Raw genomic sequence first — 19,914 nt, 5'->3', positions numbered from 1 at the left:
TCCCCTTTTCTACACCCCCCTTCCCTCCTGGTATCGCCACTGTCACCCCTGGTCCTGAGTGGTTCATCTGTCCTAGATTCCCTGCGTTTAGCATGATGCTTTTTTAAAGAACTACCTTTTTGGGCTCAAATAAACATCTAAACCCACAGCCATCAAGTCAATTCCAACTCACGGCGACCCTATGGGACAGGGTAGGACTGGCGCTGTGAATTTCTGAGCCTGTAACCATCCATGGGCATGGAAAGCCTTGTCTTTCTCCAGCGGAGTGGCTGGTAGTTTTGAACTGTAGACCATGTGTATCACAGCCCAACTTGTAACCCCCAGGGCTCCTATCAAATGGACAGCTGCAGCTTGAGAATTAGATAGTGTCAGGGATTGGATTATATCCCTCCGAAATCTGTGTCCAAACGACTAGATGATGCTTCCCAGTACTGCATGAGCATTCGCATGTTTGCGATTGTGTTGTAAATGCTAATCTTTGAGAGATGAATGAGACAGGCTTGGGGTTCTGTTTGTTAGGCTATGGAGCTCTAACTAGGATGAAATACGGGACCCTTTTTTAAGTCACCACCCTTACTAAGGTCACCTCCCTGTTCACATTAGAGGAGTTTCTCACTGGAGTGTGGTTTACATCACCTTTTATCTTTCAAGCGTGAAAGAAGAGAGAAGATGTGATTTCAGTTACTCAGAAACAAAGCTTCCTGTCCTCGAGTACATTCTCACTCATAGAGCCCCTGTAGGGCTGGGTGGGACTTCCCCTTTGAATTTCTGAGGCTGCAAATATTTACTGGAGTAGAAAGCCCCATCTTTGTCCTACGGTGTGGTCTGGTAGGTTCCAACTGCTGAACGTAATTTAGCAGCCCTACTGGAAACCCACTATGCCCCTGGACTCCCCGGGAGCTCAGTAGCACTAAACAAGCATATCTGGGCGTAGAGTACATCATTTGGACTAGGGTTTCCCGTGCTTTGAACCTCCTCGACCCAGGGAAAAGTGATGCCAAAACACAGAGAGATCTCCGTGGAATACTGGACCCTCCAAAGTTAAAGAGACAAGGGCTTTCCTCCCGAGGCAGCAGAAGAAAGCTTTCCCTGTAGCTCTGTGTCCCAAGGTGGCCGGTACTGCCCCTGGGAAAGCTCGAATGATGCAGGGAGGCTGCCAATGCAGACACCTACACTTCCTTGTCCTTGACAGGCCAGAGCACAACACCGCTCATTGCCAGGGTTTGCTGAGTAATTTTTTGTTTGTTTGTTTCCTGAAAAGGGGGAGGTATAATGACTACAAGTCAGAATCAACTTGATGGCTGAGAGTTTTGCTTTTTTTTTAGGACAAATAAGTTTGGGAACCTCTGCCTTAGAGCAAGCATCATGAATTCAGACATCTAACCTCCTAAACCGTGAGAAAGTAATTTTTTTTTGCTAAATCCATCCATTTACGGTGACAGCAACACTACATAAGTAAGACAGATAGAAAGCGTATGGGTTTTATGTTTTAGGGAGGAACAGTTTAGAAACAGAGTGTGAAAATGGTTGGATGGCTTGAAGAATGTGCAATGGCATGGAATTGTACATCTAGAAACTGGTAAGTTTGTCTATGTCCTGCTGTGTATACGTTTAACAACAAAATAAACTATTTTTTTAAAAGAAAGAAACTACTAGTGCTCTTGATTTTCCTTTCCATGTAACGATGTTGAATATGGTACCATGTTTTGCCAATACTTAACTGTATTCCTTTTTGTAAAACAGTTTGTTGGAACATGGTCCACATATCATATAATTCAATAGTGCAACCATAACAGCTCCATTAAGTATGATCACAATCAATTTGAGCACACATTCATCTTTCTGTTACTCCTCATTATTAGCTCCCCATTTCCTCCTAACCTCTCCTTCCATACCCACAAGAAACTACTAATTCAGCTATGATCTCTGTAGATTCGCCCATCCTGGATTTCAGATACCCCCAAACATACAAAGACAATAAACAAGCAAAAAAGCATAACAATAACAAAATAAAATTGAGAAAAACTTCATTTGAAAATAAAGCAGAAAACACTAAAAATGAGACCTTTAAAATGAGTCAAAAGCGAGATCGAATGATAAGGTGTTACATTTTAACCTCAATACATCTGCTGTAATCCACTTTCCAATGCTCTCTGCATGACAGCAAGGCTAGCACATCCCTGATCTATGTTCACTGGAGACTCACCAGAGACTTAATCCATGTGTATTTCCTTTCACCTAAAAAAAAAAAAAAAAAGCTGAAACAACTTTTCAAATGAGTCAAACGGGGAACAAATAAGATGTTAGATCTTAACCTAATTATATCTACTACAATCATCTTTAAAATACACTGTGTGACAGATAACAAGGCATTCGCATCCTTCTACTGTAGTCAGAGGGGACTCACTAGAGGTTTAATGCATGTGTAAACCCAGCAAATGGATTTGGGCCTCCCACTTTCACCCATAGTCTTCTGCAAACCAGGGGTTCACAATAGAAATGCCAAAACCCATTCCCTCCTTTAGATTTGGATTATATAATTCAGAACCCTGAATCACTCAGACTGTGTCTTTCTTCCAGGTGGACTTAGTTGGGGCCTCATTTAGATGGCTGCTTGTTTGAAAACAAGTTATCAGACCCCATATACTATTCTTTCTGATCGACTGGCAGCATCTAGTTTCTTCACCACACTTTGCTATAGCACCCATATCTTCAGTGATCTCTTCACGGGGATGAGTCTCAAGCAGAGCCATGTCATAAAACAAAGTATTCTTAGATTGTAGTTAGAGTTAAGTGTGATCCCAAGTACCATTCGTATGTCTTCGGTTCATATATGTCTCTGGTTCATGTCACCTGTTGGCTGGAAGTGAGAAGAACCTGAAGCACGTGCTGATGAAGAGCATAGACTGCAGCCTTCGGGATGGATGACAACTCAGTGTAAAGGAGACCCAAATCCTCACAACTGGACCAATATTTAACATCACGATGAGTAGAGGAAAGTTGGAAGTTGTCAAGGATTTTGCTTGAATCCACAATCAATGCTCATGGAAGCAGCAGTTAAGAGATCAAAAGATGTGTTGCATTGGGTAGGCAAATCTCCTGCACAAGACTTCTTCAGGTATTGAAAAGCAAGAACGTTACTTTAAGGACTAAGATGCTCCTGACCAAAGCCATGGTATTTTTCAATTGCCTCATATGCATGTGAGAGTTGGATACTGAATAAAGAAAACTGAGGAAGAATTTGAATTATAATGCTGAAGAAGAATATTGACAGTACCACAGACTGGTAAAAAGACAAACTGATCTGTCTAAAAGAAACACTTCCAGATAGGGCAAGATATGACAAAATAATAATTTATAAATTATCAAGAGTTCATGAGGGAGGGGGGAGAGGGGATGGAAGGGAAAAAGTGAGGACCTGATGCCAGGGGTTTAAGCGGAGAGCAAATGTTTTGGGAATGACGAGGGCAATGAATGTACCAATGTGCTCTACACAATTGATGTATGTATGGATTGTGATAAGAGTTGTATGAGGCCCTAATAAAACGATTAAAAAAAATAAAACACTTCCAGAGTGCTCGTTAGAGGTAAGGTTGGCAAGATTTCATCTTACAGACTTTGGACAGGGTGTCAGGAGAAATCGATCCCTGGGGAAGGAGCTTATGTTAGTTAGGTAAGGTAGCAGCAGGGCAACAAATGAGAAGAAGGGCCTCAAGGAGATGGATTGGCACGGGGGCTGAGGCATAGGAACAGACTATGAAGCTGGCACAGGACCGGGCAGAGTTTTGTTCTGTTGTGCAAAAGGTTCCTATGGGTCAGAACTGACTCAATGACATCTTTTTTAAAACATCATTTTATCGGGGGCTCATACAGCTCTTATCACAATCCATACATACATCAATTGTGTAAAGCACATTTGTACATTCATTGCCCTCATCCTTCTCAAAACATTTGCTCTCCACTTAAGCCCCTGGCATCAGCTCCTCATTTTTCCCCTCCCTCCCTGTCCCCCCTCACTCCTGAACCCTTGATAATTTATAAATTATTATTTGGTCATATCTTGCACTGTATGATGTCTCCCTTCACCCACTTTTCTGTTGTTCGTCCCCCAGGGTGGAGGTTATATGTAGATCCTTGTAATAGGGTCCCCCTTTCCAACCCACCTTCCCTACACTCTCCCAGTATCGCCACTCATACCACTGGTCCTGAAGAGATCATCGGCCTGGATTCCCTGTGTTTCCAGTTCCTATCTGTACCAGTGTACATCCTCTGGTCTAGCCAGATTTTTAAGGTAGAATTGGGATCATGATAGTAGGGGGTGGGTGGGGAGGAAGCATTTAGGAACTACAGGAAAGTTGTATGCTTCATCGTTGCTACATCACACCCTGACTGGCTCGTCTCCTCCCCGAGACCCTTCTGTAAGGGGATGTCCAGTGGCCTACAAATGGGCTTTGGGTCTCCACTCTGCACTGCCCACCTCATTCACAGTGATATGATTTTTTGGTTCACCTTAGAGACATCATTGTCATTTAATGTTAGAGAATATTAGCAATCATCTCTCTGAGGTATAAGTAATTCTATTGATAATGTCATTAATTTAGCTAATAATATAAAATTTAAAACACAGTTAAGTACAATCTGGCTGCAAACCATAATACACAATTTATTGCCTTGTACTACTTAACTGTATTCTTGACTCAAAACCCACTGATGATACTAGAGTATCATCATATTGGAATTTATAAGTTTTTAAAAAGTGAATCTAAACAGTGGTTATCAATGGTTTCTATAGTCATTGAGTGAAAAGTGACTTAGGAATCTGCTTATGGATACACTAACCTGACAACACTGGAACCTAACGATCAATCTCAACATTACCAAGGAAAGATGAGCAATATATTTCTTGATGTGATGCAATGGAATGTCAACCCCCTTGCCAAAAAAATCCAAACCAAATCTGGCCAAAACTTTTGACCTAATAGTTTACAAGAACTGAAGCAGTGGGTCAGAGAAACATAGTAAGTAATTTTATATGACGGCAATCAACAAGCAATTATGTGAGTAAATCTATGGGACAACCTGCTAATTCATTGAACATACAAATTGCATAGTTAAGAAAGGAGTTGTTAGATTCAATTTCTGGTCTTGCTATCAAGTAAGCATTGGGCTACTAATTGTAGGTTGATGGTTCAAAACCAACAGTGAGTCTGTGGATTGAAGATGAAGCTATTTGCTCTCATAAAGATTTATAGCTTCAGAAACCTAGATAATGTCAAGATGAGTTATAATTGGCTTAGTGGAAGTAAGTTTTTTTGGGGGGGTATTGGGTTAGATTTGGAGATACTTAAGAAATAACAACTAAATGAAAAGTCTGGAGCCTTATTGGAGCCTTACTTTGGACATTTGAATATTGACAGGACATTTAATAGTAATACAAATTATTGTTATGTCTCAGGTGGGATGCAGTACTGGGTGTGTTAAAAAAAGAGTACATATATTTTTGGATATATATATATGTATATAAGTATTTTCAGGTGAAATGAAACAATGTCTAGGATCTGCTTCAAAATAATTCAAGAGGAGTTGGGGGTGTAACAGTATAGAAGAAAAAAATTAACTCTTAGTTGAGTGCTGCTGAAGCCCAGTGATGAGTACTTAAGGGTGCATTATAATCTTCTCTCTACTTTTATCTATGTTTGAAATTTCCCATAGCAAAATCAATTAAATAAATGAAAAGACACTAGTACTTGGAAACAGTGTACACCTTCCTGCTTCCTCCCATAAAGCATACCAGATATTTGGACACAACTCACTCACACGTAATCATGCCATATTATTTTGGGGAGAAAAAAACTATACGTATATATACATGCCTACATATAATGGAGATAAAACTAGAGTCTCATATGCTTATTTTCTAGTGCTTCCAATACTTTTTCTATATTCTGTAAGGAGATAAATGGGTCATACATGAGATGTCAAAAGAAATTGTCTTCCTTTGAAATCACTTCCAACTTCCATTCGGTACAAAAATCCAAGTGAGTGCTCAAAGGGAAATGTCTGTGGCAAGGTCAAGCAAGACAGATGAGAAATATGGCTTCTGATGAAAAACTAACAGGTGCATGTTTTATCGGCATGATGAGTGTGGGAAAAGCAGATGTGGAATCCCATATAACATTACACTAAACGATTTCAAGTGTATCTTTCCCCAAAGAAGCTTCTTTTTTTCCTGGCTCCTATTCTTGTTATTCTGATTGCAACTTCTGCAAGCCTCTGAGGACTGGAACCAAAAAGTTCATGAGGATTCTACTTTGACAGGAACCTTATAATTCCCTGCAGCATGACCCTTGCTCGAGTGGGCAAGTCCCTTAATGGGGCTAGGGAGACAAAGGCCAAATTGACACCTCCCTAGGCCTCTCTGCAGGGCTAATGAACATGTACGAGCCAGCTAGCTCTTTGTTCACCAAAAATACAGAGAGAACCTGGGAGAAAGGTAAGCAAGGATCTCTGTGTTCCATGTACTTGTTTTTTCATTTGTTTGTTTTCCTGGTAAGCATACTTGCTATCATTTCCAGAAAAAAGTCCGAGCAACATGGATAGCCACTACGTGTAAGTAGTGACTCTTAGAGAATAGACTAAGAGCTCGGAGGGCCCTAAAGGCAGGGAAGCTCTTCCAGAAAGCTTCAATCCCCAGATCTCAGCAGAGAGCCACTCAATCAATGACAGAACAACTGAACTGAGGAAGAAGGCAGAAAGGAAGCAAGATGATCGTCTGATCTCCCCTAGATACATAGGGCGGGGAGCTCTGGTAGCATAGTGGTTGTGTGTTGGGCTTCTAAGGGCAAGGTCGGCAGTTCGAAGCCACCAGCTGTTCTGAGGAAGAAAGACAGAGTTTTCTACTCCTGTAAAACGTCACAGCCTTAGAAACTCACAGGGACAGGTCTAGCCTGCTCGATGGGGTCATTCTGAGTTGGAATCGACTCAATGATAATGAGTTTGGTTTGGTTTGGTTAAAGGTACAAAATGGAGACGGCGACTCCAACTCCTGACCAGCCCAAAGTCTACGCCATGAGGCAGAGGTGAGCCATGCCTTCACTTTGCATTCTTTTTTACCCTATTCTGACACCAACCACTCCTTGCATGACACCCTTGTACTAGACTTAGTAATCCATTGCAGTGGCCACACAGAACTCACAAATGTAACCCGCGATTATGGGGGTTCATTAGGGAAGGTAACAGGTCTCCACAAGCCAGGATCAGCAAACAGTAAGGATACAGTCATTTGTCAATGACAGGTCAACTCAGCCAGTGCCTAGCCTCTCTGGCCTGCCAGCCATGTGATCCCTTGGCTTGTACAGTCTGTGGGTCTGGAAGCCTACTTGCCACTCCACCTAGCTGCCACATGGTTACAGGTCTCAGGGAGGCAGCCCCCATGCTCTGTCTCATTGTAGTTCCTTCTTTCGCTCTCTCACAATCTCCATGTCGGGGTCTCTGGTGTATCTAATATCAGCCTGTACCATTTTATGCAGGGATCTCAAACATGTTCTCTCTACGGTGGGTCTTCTTCATTGATGGTCCCTGGATTTGCTCGCTCTTTCTCTCTCTGCTTCCAAGAAAGCTTTTATACGCAGAGGAGTGACTTCGATGGAAGAGTGGTTTTGTCTTTCAGCAGATCATACCCCCAAGGAAACAAAGGGCCGCGACTCGATGCACACCATCTAGTAAAGTGAAGACTCGGCACATAGCCCACCTTTGTCTTGTCCATCAGCATGAGGGAGAATGCCAACATGAGATTAAGACCACAGGTATCAAGGCTATGACTTTACACATCACAAAAGGGATTATGGACAGGAGAACCACATTAAGAAATTTCACGTCAACACATCTGTGGCTGATGGACAGGAACATGCCTGCTTTAGGGATCCATGCCCTAGATATTCAGACTGCACCCGCTCACAACCGGTGCCCAGTTGTGAAACAAGTCCACAAGGTGAGTCTGATAGAGTTCTTCTTCTTCCACCACCTGAGCAGTACAATTTCCTTTGACTGGTCTCCTTCCAGACATGACTCCCTCCCCCATCCGCCCTATCTCATTCATGGCTCTATCTAAAATGCAATGTGATTAGCGGCCTTTATCACCTCTACTTTATACACTCCTTCTCATTTTTCCTTCTGAGGGCCTACCCGACACAGGTAATACACGAGTCGTTTAGTTCCCGTCACCCAGACCCCTAAAACCAAGCCCACTCCCCAAAAGTCAATTCCAATTCATAGAGGACTTTATATTAGGGTTTCCAAGGCCATAAATCTTTATGGAAACAGGGAGACTCATCTTTCACCCTCAGAGTGGCTGGTAAGTTTGAACAGTTGACCTTGTAGTTAATGACCTTAGGTGATGGGTAAGTAGTACCATCAGGACTCCTTACCACCCCGGAAAATACTATTACAATTGTTTATTTGACTATCTTTCTTACTGGAGTTCTTGGGTGGTGGTCTATTGCCAGTCAAAAGCTCAACAGTTGAGTCCACCCAGAACTGTCTTAGAGAAAAGTCTGGCAATCCACTTCCTGCCCCCAAATCTGCCTCTGAAAACCTCAAGAGGCACGGTCCTACTCTGAAACACATGGGGTCTCTAAGTCTAAATGGACTTAATGGCAACGGCTTTAACTGGTTCTTCTGGCCACTTTCCTCTATGTACAAATGTTCTCAGCCAATTGAAGTTTACCAGATACACAGGAGGGTTTACTTAAATATCGGCTTATATTTTTCTTTACCAAATGAATGTAACACAAATGCCCCCAAGTGTTCAAGAATATCATATTGTTGTTCTTAGGAAGAAAACAAAACTTAAGCCCACTGTAATACGATTGGAGAAATCTCGCATTATTCAGCTTAAAAACAAAACTCTGCCAGGATTCATTCTAGTAAAGACCCACAAAAAGTGTCTTCCAGTTTATGTACTGTCCTATTTGTCAGTAGCCATAGATTTAGTATCTACTGTCTAGAAAATTAGCTCAGATTCTCAGAAATATTCAAGACAAAACAAGGCTGCCAGGGCATCTGCAGACAAAGTCCACGTCATAGTCATGTTTCAGCCAGACAGGCTCCTTCTGCCTGTTCACTGCCCAGGATGGGATGCACTCAGAAGGGTGAGGACCCACCGTGCAGCCTTTCATGGGAGCAGGTCAGCATTCAGCAGACAAAACATGCCTTATGAGAGAGTGCAGCCAAATAGTCCATTGGTCCCAACTATATAAGGGAAATAGAAACAAACTGGGAACTAGCCAGCACATGATTGTCACTACTTTCCAACACTAGAAAATTAAAAGTCTCCAGAATGTTCTTCCTCTAATCTGTTTGACAAATTGCCATAGAAAAATCTCTTATTGCAGCAGGCTACTTATCTACACAAAAATACTTTTAACTTTTCCATGTGGATTAGAGGATAAGGCCCTGTAGTTCTCATCCTGATATGCAAAATGGCACAGTTCTCTTCTCATTGAAATTGTCCCTTTGTATCTCCTCACCACCTTCCTCAAGATCCTGCTTCTCTTTCAGGCCCTCTTCAACTATCACAAACACTACTGTTCTGCTTTATCTCTGATAATCAGCCACAACTTATTCTATAATAGGCAAATAAATACACGGTACCAGGTGATGCTTAATGGATTACTGCTTGCATGCAAGCCTTAAATAACATCTGAATTATAAACTCCTTGAGGCCAAGGGCCTCAAGTCAAAAGAACACTACATTAAGAATCAATCCAGCTCAGCTGAACAATATTGTGCTGTGCCCTTGGGCAATATACTTATCTTCCCTGAAACTTGTTTTAGTGTATAAATAAGCATGTATATCCTGAAGATTTTCTGAGTTGGTGAAGATCAGATTTTTTTAAAAAAAAAGTGCTGAAGTACTTCAACCAAAAAATTATAACAAACTTTTGGAAGCTATTTGTATTATTCCATAGATAGATAAAAACAGAGAGCCCTGGTGACACAAATAGTTAAGCATTCAGAAACTAACCCAAAGCTTGGCAGTTCAACCCACACAGTGGCTTCCCAAGAGAAATAACTGGTAATCACTCCCATAAAGATTACAACCAGGAAAAAAAAGAGATTACAACCAGGAAAACCCTATGGGACAGTTCTACTTTATCATACAGGATCACTAAAGAAATGGGAGAGGGGCCACCTCTGGCCTCCTCCAGTTACACACAGGAGGAATATCCCATTCTACACCGGGCCTGGGATGATTTCTATGAGGCAGCGGTCAGGCATGCCTCCACCCTCCAAATTTCTTGTACTGTATTCTGACACCTGCTGGGTTTGATAATTGATTACAACGGCCACACAAAACTCATAGACAAGACTCACTATTAAGTGGGTTTATCGGGGAAGTTAACAGGAAGTTACCACAAGCCAGGATCAGAAAGTATTATAAAGATACAGTCCTTTTGTCCACAGTAGAACATCGTCTCAGTCATGCTAGCAGGCACTTCTCACTCTGGTCCTTTGCCTCTCATCCACAAAGAACTTTGGCCTCTGCCCTGCTCAGGCAAGTGTTACAAAGCTCCTTTCGTGCTGAAAAATGCCCAGAAGGCACCGTGCTCTGTAAGCCAGCCACTGCCTATGGGCACTAAACTTTTCTTGTTCTGTGGGCTGGGAAGATCACTGTCTGTCTTATGATTCTGGTGCTGCAGCCTTTGATGCCTTTACTCTCACTGCCACTTCACACAGAGATTTTGCATGTGTTCTATAGGTCTCTCTTCTTTCGGAAGGATCATGGGATTCCCTGTTCCTGCCTCTGAGATGGTTCACTTTATACCTAGCTGTGAAATGGCAAAACTGACCAATCCCTGAGAGCCTCTATATCTTATTTGCATGTTCCCACCTAGTCACTGGGTGGGAGTTATAAGAACCATGGATGAAAGAGTCATACCAAGACATTTCACTTTACCCCAATCTCCATGAATCAGCAATCACCATAAGTTATGGTACCTAAACACACATAAATATAGAAATAGTGTATATGATTTTGCATAGATAGTGGGGGTGCTGTTGGATACCTTGGAGTTGATTCCAGCTCATAGTGGCCCCATGTAATCGAAGAGAATTCCCCACTGTGTTTCGTAGGCTGTATCACTAGACCTTTATCCACCCGAGACATTAGGTGGATTTGAACTGCCAACTTTTCAGTAGCAGCCGAGAGCTTAAGTGTTGTACCACTAGGCTAATGTCCTTGAGTTGATGTTGACCAATAGTAATCCTATCGGACACAATGAAAGCTCCTGATAGGGTTTCCAAAGCTGTAGATCTTTACAGAACTGAACTGTCACAGCACTTGCCTGTAAAGTGGTTGGTAGGTTCAAACCACTGACTTTGGGTTAACAGCTGAGCACTTAAGCATTGTCCCACCAGGACTCCTTACATACAAATATATATACATAAAAACAGTAGCAGCAAGTAGACGTAGAGGCATAGCAACACTGTTAGTAGAATTGTGTTCTATAGGGTTTCCAATGGCTGAGTTTTGAGAGATATATAGCCAGGGCTATCTTCTGAAGTGCCTCTGAGTGGTTGCCTCAAACTTCCAGCTTTATAGTTAGCAACAAAGCATGTCAGCTAAACTAAAAGCTAATATTAGAATTAACTACATTTTTTCCTACTTTTTTCAGTTTAATAGTTTTCGAACATCTTCACCAGCTAATGGCAGTTTCAGAAAGCCAGAGGTTAATACTTTATCTGAGAGAGAGGGTTCCTAATAAATGCTTGAAGAATAAATGAATAAAAGAATTCATATTTTAAAAGCACATTACAATTATCTTCAATGTTCTGAAATCATAAACATCACAGACAACCTGGCAAATTCTAAACCGTCTTGTAGACTCTAGAAAGGGCTATGGTGTAATGAGCTAAGAAACTAACATTATGTACTACGCGACACTAAAAAACCCAATATCACTGTTAGACAGAGCGAACGGAAATTGTCACTGCTCTCGCTTCCTTGAGAACAATGACAGATTATGCGTGATATTCAAAGTAGAAAATTATTATATCGCTGGAGCAGGATGTCCTGTGGGAGAATGCTGACAAAGCAGCGTGTCAACATGGCATTCATCTCCAGACTCAGAGTAAAGGTCACTAGCATAGAAGTTGTGTATAATGTGGTCTATGGCAATGAGGCTGAAATCTGCCCCAGATGAGACATCAGCTTCTTAAAATTTTTCATCATCTCCCCTGTGCCCTAATTCACATCAAATGCAAAGTTAGAAATGGCAGTAGCATTGCCCTAGAGTCGTACAGTCTGCTCTCATTTAAGTTCCTGCAACAAGAAATGAAATCTACTGCCTTCGACATAATCAGAAAGAGGATGAGTAAGTATAGTAGGTCCTTAAGTAATTCTAAATAGCACACTGAAGGAAGGCAGACATGACGTCTCCCTGATAAACAAATAGCTTCCAGTAAAACAAATATATGTTCAGTACCTACTCTTCACTGGACTATGGTTCTACACACTAGGAATAAAAATGATTCAGATATATTTCATGCCCTTAAGGAGATCTCGATCTAACAGAGATAATCATATCATTTTGATTAATGACAGTCAATGCTCTATAGAGATCCCAGTCATGGAGAAGGCTGAGTTAAGGCACAGCAGGGCAGTGCTAAGTATGCTTGGACTGTCTATGGACACAACAGCAACAAGAACTTCATGCCATTCAAAGAATGGCTGCTCCCAAAATTCTAATGAATTTCCCTAATGGGAACTGCCATCAAAAAGCCAGGGACTGCTGTAAGCAACCTATTGCACACATACTACATTTTAAGTTAGTGATCACTCAATACACTTTACACACTTTACTGGCCATTTTCCTTAATGTTTATTTTGTTTTTCTGGCTTAAGGAATTGATTTTCCAAGATTGAAAATTCATTGAGGAAACCAATTTTCAATAAATAATTTGGTACAATAAAGATTATTGTATGACTCCCTTAATATTGACGCTAAGATTCAGGGGATGAGGATTATTTTCCCTACTCTATAGATGAGAAAATTGTGGTTCATTTGGTTAGGTGAAAGTCCAATGTCACTTCGATAGTTAATGGCAGAGCCAGAACTTTGTTCATTTGCACCCCTTTCTCAAGTTCAGAATGCTCTCATTGAGTGTCTTCTCCCAGGAACTTGTGCTGAATAACATAATCATGATGTCTTTTTCTGGGTTGTCTCTCTACATAAACATATGTACAGAGCCCTGGTGGTGTAGTGGCTACCTATAGGGTTCTGAACCACATGGTTGACAGTCCAAATCAAGCAGCAGCTCCTTGGGGAAAAGACTGGGATTTCTTCATATATATGAAAGGACACACCTGGTACAAATGAAATGGTGCACCTGGGTACCTGGGTGTAGAAGCTAAATATTTCAAGTCCATAAGTCTGATGTCAGGCTGGAAGCTTCTCCTGACTCATACATATAGCGGCAGTGGCTGATGAATAGAAGACCTGCAAGTCAGACAGGAGGCTGTTTCTAGTGGGGTGACTGAATTCAAGATCACCAGGTGAAATAGTAGGCTGGTGATTTACAGACTACAGAGGCTAGTGACTCCCAGCATTGGGGGCAATATGGCAGGCCAATAGCTCAAGCTCAAGGAACTAGAAGTCACATGATGATCAGTCAGATGCAGGATCCAGATCAGCAAAAATCTTAAGAGTTTTATGGGAAGACCACATATATTGGAAGCAGCCTATAAGCCCAGGGGAACTCCTTTTGAACTGATTGACTACTCATCATGAAAGTGATTACATCAGGGCAAACCTCATCAAGGGGATGACTATGCCACAACTGCCAGGTCACTGAGAATCCTGGCCCAGCCAAATTGCCACAGGACCTTAGCCATGCACATGAAGCCTCTCAAAATCAGTGTCCCTTCCCAGAGAAGGCCTTCAGTTTCTGCCCTCTATTATTTTTCTTAAAAAACATACTATTGTATGTATTGGTGAAAGTTTACACAGCAAATTAGGTTCCCTTGTTCGCATTGTGTCAACATTCTCATTAATTCTGTTCTAGCCAGTCTGTTTCCATTAATCTAATTCCTGCCATCCTTACCTTCTCAACGTTTTTTTAGGGTAACTTGATTGTTTTGCTTCATATTTGTTTTGCTGTTGGTGGTGGGCTTTTTTTTTAATCATTTTATTGAGGACTCATACAACTCTTATCACAATCCATACATACACCCATGTGTCAAGCATATTTGTACATTCATTGCCCTCATCATTCTCAAAATATTTGCTCTACACTTAAGCCCCTGGCATCAGCTCCTCATTTTCCCCCTCCCTCCCCACTTCCCTCTCACTCATGAACCCTTAATAATTTAGAAATTATTATTATTTTGTCATGTCTTACACTGTCTGATGTTTCCCTTCACCCACATTTCTGTTGTCCATCCCCCAGAGAGGAGGTTATATGTAGATCCTCATAATCGGTTCCCCTTTCTACCCCACCTTCCCTCCACCCTCTGGTATCACCACTCTCACCACTGGTCCTGACGGGATCATCTGTCCTGGATTCCCTGTGTTTCTGGTTCATATCTGTACCAGTGTACATCCTCTGGTCTAGCCTGATTTGTAATGGGGTAAAATTGGGATGATGATAGTTGAGGGGGAGGAAGCATTTAAGAATTAGAGGGAAAGTGGATGTTTCATTGTTGCTACACTTCCCATGACCCTTCTATAAGGGGGTGTCCCATTACCTACAGATGGGCTTTGGGTCTCCACTCTGCACTCCCCCTCATTTACAATGATATGATTTTTTGTTCTTTGATTCCTGATACCTTATCCACAATAATGCTAACAGTGTTTACTTAGCTAAAATCTTTGTCCTTTTTGTATCAACGTTCCTTTTCGGGGACTATTCTATTACATTGTTCTCCTCATAAAGCCCACCTTTGAAATTCCATTTTTTAATGGAAATTTTGGTTTATGATGGTAAAATGAGTAGATATGCTTTATTCTATCCATTCTAAGAACTCGACATTTAAAATTAGGGTGAAAAAACAACAAAGATGGGAGGCCATAGGAGATGAAATATTTTACAAATGTTCTAGAAGATCTAGAAGCTGGCCAATAAAACAGAGTGGAAGGAGCAGCATCTTCCATAATGTCAGAAGAAAAGTAAGCAAAGAGGCAACTTATCTACCCAGAAGAATCCTTGTGAGGCTTAATGTACAGAAATGGCAGTTATGACAGAAGGCAGGAGAGAGGAGAGACATTTAAGGGGAAAGGAATTGTTTCGGATCTCATTTCTCCACCTATGTGCAAAGAATAATTTGAAGCCACAAAGTTGCAGCCCTTTCATAATAAAAATGGGTCATTCTCTAAGTACACCGAATAAATTGTATGGAAAGTTTTATGGTAGTTTTTGTGCCCTGCTATCTTTGAGCAACCTGGCAGCCATTATTTCAAAATTGTCTGGCCTTCCAGTTGACCACCCCGACAATACACACAAAAATGCAGTTCTCCGTGGCCTCATTCATATATATGAATGAGAAGACATGATAATTTTAAAAAACAAAGGAAAAAAGTGTGAAATGCAAAATAGAAATATAAGATGAGAAAAATAGCGAGAAAAGGCAAAAATAGAGGTAATTTAGGGACTGCAACAACTTTATATGTCATCTTGCCTGAGTTATGGTGCAAACATTTTTTGTCACAGACAACTACAAGAAACCCAAAGAGATCTCCATACATAAAAGAATGTACTATGTTCATGGATAGAAAAACTTAACACTGTGAAAATGTTGATACTCCCCAAAGTAAAGATAAAATATAATATAACCCCAATCCGAATTCCAACATCATTTTTTTTAATCATTTCATTGGGTGCTCATACAGCTCTTATCACAATCCATACATCCATTCATTGTGTCAAGCACATTTGTACATTTGTTGCCATCATCATTCTCAAAACATTTGCTTTCTACTTGAGCCCTTGGTATGAGCGCCTCATTTTTCCTCTCCCTCCCCATCCCCCACCCCCATGCAACATCATTTTTTTAAGAGATGGAAAAATTAATCAACAACCTTATATGGAAAGGAAAGAGATCCTGAATAAGCAACACACTAGTAAAGAAGAACAAAGCAAGAGGTCGCATGCTTCTTGATCAACTATACGCCACTGTAGCCAAAATTCCCAAACAATGACACACATGGAGTCTAATGCAACAGATATGAGTGCTCAGAAGTAAATCCATCAAACTGTAGCCAGCTGGAGGGACTTTAAAATGTTTCAACCACTCTAAAACAGCATGAAACTTCCTTAAACATTGGAGATTGAAATATCTTATGACACAGCAATCTCACTACTTGGCATGGACCCAAGAGAAGTAAGAGCTATGGCACGAGTAGATATGGGGAAAGCTCATCTCTTTAACAAAGTGTTGGTGAACGTTGATATATATTTGCAGAAAAATTGAACAGGACAGATTCTTCATACCAGATACCAAAACAAACCCAATATGGATCAGAGACCTAAATGCATAACCTAGAACTATAAAAATCATGAAAGACTAAAAATAGGGACAAACTTCAGAGTCTTAATACATGGCATAATACACAATCAAACATAACTGAAGCACACAACTAATTGAAGACAAACAAATGACGGCTATCTTATCACATTAGACACTATGCACATCAAAAGCTTTCATCAAAAGTTTGCTAAGAGAAAACAGACAGGGGAAAAATATTGGCACTGACATATCAGACACGAGCCTAATCTCTGAAATTTATAGAAAATTTCAACAGTTCAACCAAAAAATGTCAACCAATCCATTGTTTTGGTTTTTTGAAGTGGGCAGGTGACACTCATCAAAGAAGACATTCTGGTGGCCAGCCCACATAGGAAGAAATGTTCCTTGGCGCTATCCATTAGAGAGACCTAAGTCAGAACAATGAGATATCCTTTCGCCCCAACATTGCTAGTAAAGCTCAAAAAGCAGAATATAACAAAGGCTGGCAAGGGTGTAGAGGAATTTGAACTTCATACACAGCTGAAAAGACTTCAAAACGCTGCAACCACTCTAGAAAATAGCACAACACTTCCTAACACATTGGAAATTGTAATATCAAATGACCCAGCAATCCCACCACTTGGCATATACCCAAGAGAAATAAGAGCTGTTATACAAATAGATATATGCACACCTATGTTCATTATAGCACTATTGATAAGAGAAAAACAAAAAACAAATATATCTCCAAGAAAAATCTAAATGACTATCTCTGAATGAACAAACCATAGTACATATAAACAATGAATACCAGGCAGTGTTAAATAATGAGGATGAATTTGCAAAATGCCTCAGAACATGGATGATTCTGGCGGGTGTTATGGGAGTGAAAGAAGTCAATAAGCAAAGAACAAATTTTGTATGAGATCAGGTTACACAAAGCCAAGAAAATATTTTAACATTAAAAGAAACATCATTAATGGTTACCATGAATGGGAGGGTAAATGAGGGGAAATTATTGACTAGAGGATAGATGGACATTAACGTAAGGGCAATAAACGGGAGTGCAGCGACAACTAGATTAGGATTATAATCAATGACGCGATTCAAGATGCATACGAATGGTTGAACTGAAACTGACTTTCTACAGTCACTCAAGTCACAATACAATGTTTTTCTCTTTCCGAAAACATGACAGTTTACAGCCTTGGAAATCCGCAGGGACAGATCTTCGGTCCTAAAAGGACATCCTGAGTCAGAAGCACTGTGATGGCGACAAGGTTGGTTGAATTTTGTTTTGTTTTCATCTTCAAGTTGGTTTTACCCATGATTTCAAGATATATGCAGTGAGCATCTGTGACTATCTGACCTTCCAATAACACCCAGAGGGACAGGGAATGTGACTAGCCATGCACATTGCCTGAAGTTCATTTGTTGTGCATCACGAATAATGATTGGGCCATCCCTAAACCATTCCCTGTGTCTAGGGAAACAGCCTGTTTAGGTAGTTTAGACCTTGGGTTTTTGAAGCAGGGTGAGATAAGATTACCATGATAGCATAGAGGAATGGGGTTATCTTTACGGGTCTAAACCAATCAGGCCCAACCCCCTGAAACTTAAAATGAAGACAACCCTTCTCAAAATCAGGGCCAGCAAGAGAACTGATCCCAATGCCTGCCACAATAGATGAGTATACCCACGGAAGGAAACATGGAATCCAGAGAATGGGGTATGCAAGCCCGGGGACCAATTAAGGCACATCCTTTCTAAAGCAGGGAGATAGATGGTTCCAGAAGAAAGGGCTCTAGGTAAAGGATGATGTCATAGCACAGATAGCAACTAGGACCTTGAAAGCACTTAGAAATGTAGTAAAAGCAAAGAATGCAAGAGGTTTTCATTCTAAAGAGAACAAAACACATAAAAAGGACTGAAATTATAGCACACTACTGTATTCTTCAGCAGTGAATAAATATGTTGACATAACATCAGAGTCAGTCTTTATATTTAACACAGGAGAAATATTTAGCTATCGTAAATGTTTTTACCTTTGACAATATGAAAATAAAAGCAAAAGTGCTGGACCCAGGTGAGGGAGAGAGAGATGGGCAGAGAAGGGCAAAGAGTGAAGGCACTAATAATATATCTAGCTTGTAAACAAGAAAGTCATCAGAAATTGTCCATAATAAACATAACAGGAAATAGAGTCACAAAGGCAATCAACAGGAAAAAGTGATAGCAGTACATTTATTCAGAGGAAGTAAGGAATAGATGGGGATTTATGTCAACTAAATACTTAATCACCATAGCAGAAAGTCAATAGGAATGTCTAAATTTGATACAGTATAAAGAAACAAGAGCACACACATAAATTTAAAGACTTAGAGGTTATTGCTAGAAAACAAACACAGAGAACATTAAATGTGGCAGCCTCTAGATAGAGAGATCACATAATTAAACATCCAAACAAGGATACTTTGGAGTGAAATAATAACTATAATTTATGCAGGGACAAGACATAAATCAAGACTGTCCAGAATGTGTGGCCCCTTTGTTAACAGAGGTTATTTTCAAGAGCTCTTTATTGGATGGAATCAACAGGACTCTCCTGGGGTAATGCCAGGGAAGAAGGACCAGGGACCAGATTTACAATATGGTATTTCTAATGAATATGTTTATGTTATGGGTAGAATATGTTTATGTTATGTACTCTCAAAAGTTATGTTGAAACCCTAAATCCTGTTATCTGTGAATTTTATCTCATTTAGAAAGAAGGTTTTTGCAGATGAAAATAGTCAAATTAACATCAAGTCATACTGGATGAGGGTGGAAGTCCTTCAGTGATGCAAAAGGCTGCTAACCAAAAAGGACCTAGAGAAAGACCTGCCAATCAATTTCCTAAACCCCAGCCATCGAGCGCCCTAGGGAGCACAGCTCTACCCTGACATGCAGGAGGCCACCAAGAATTGGAATCCACTTTGTCTTGTTTTTTTGGTTGTTGTTGTTTTTTAATCATTTTATTGGGAGCTCGTACAATTCTTATCACAATCCATACATACATCCATGTGCCAAACACATTTGTTGCCATCATCATTCTCAAAACATTTGCCTTCTACTTGAGCCCTTAATATCAGCTCCTCATTTTCCCCCTCCATCCCCACTCCTCCCTCATGAACCCTTCATAATTCATAAATTATTATCATTTTGTCATATGTTACACTGTCCCACGTCTCTCCCCGCCTTCTTCTCTTCTGTCCATCCTCCAGGGAAGAGGCTATAAGTAGATTCTTGTAATCAGTTCCCCCTTTCTACCCCACATTCCCTCCACCCTCCAGGCATCGCCACTCTCACCACTGGTCCTGAAGGAGTCATCTGTCCTGGATTCCCCGTGTTTCCTGTTGCTATCTGTACCA

General features: G+C 40.8%; 1 long non-coding RNA gene across 1 annotated transcript in view; it reads right to left on the bottom strand.

Annotated features, from left to right (window-relative positions):
* LOC123521890 overlaps positions 1–19,914 on the bottom strand; it is a 53,783-nt gene that overhangs the window by 12,804 nt on the left and 21,065 nt on the right. The window contains exon 2 of the long non-coding RNA XR_006680233.1: positions 2,207–2,238. This is a non-coding gene — a long non-coding RNA (uncharacterized LOC123521890). The remainder of the gene's footprint in view (positions 1–2,206; positions 2,239–19,914) is intronic.

The sequence above is a fragment of the Echinops telfairi genome, unplaced genomic scaffold, assembly GCF_000313985.2.
Source record: "Echinops telfairi isolate 266 unplaced genomic scaffold, ASM31398v2 ScPeMD7_443;HRSCAF=831, whole genome shotgun sequence".
NCBI classification, from domain to species: domain Eukaryota; kingdom Metazoa; phylum Chordata; class Mammalia; order Afrosoricida; family Tenrecidae; genus Echinops; species Echinops telfairi.
This window is presented reverse-complemented; position numbering and strand designations above follow the sequence as displayed.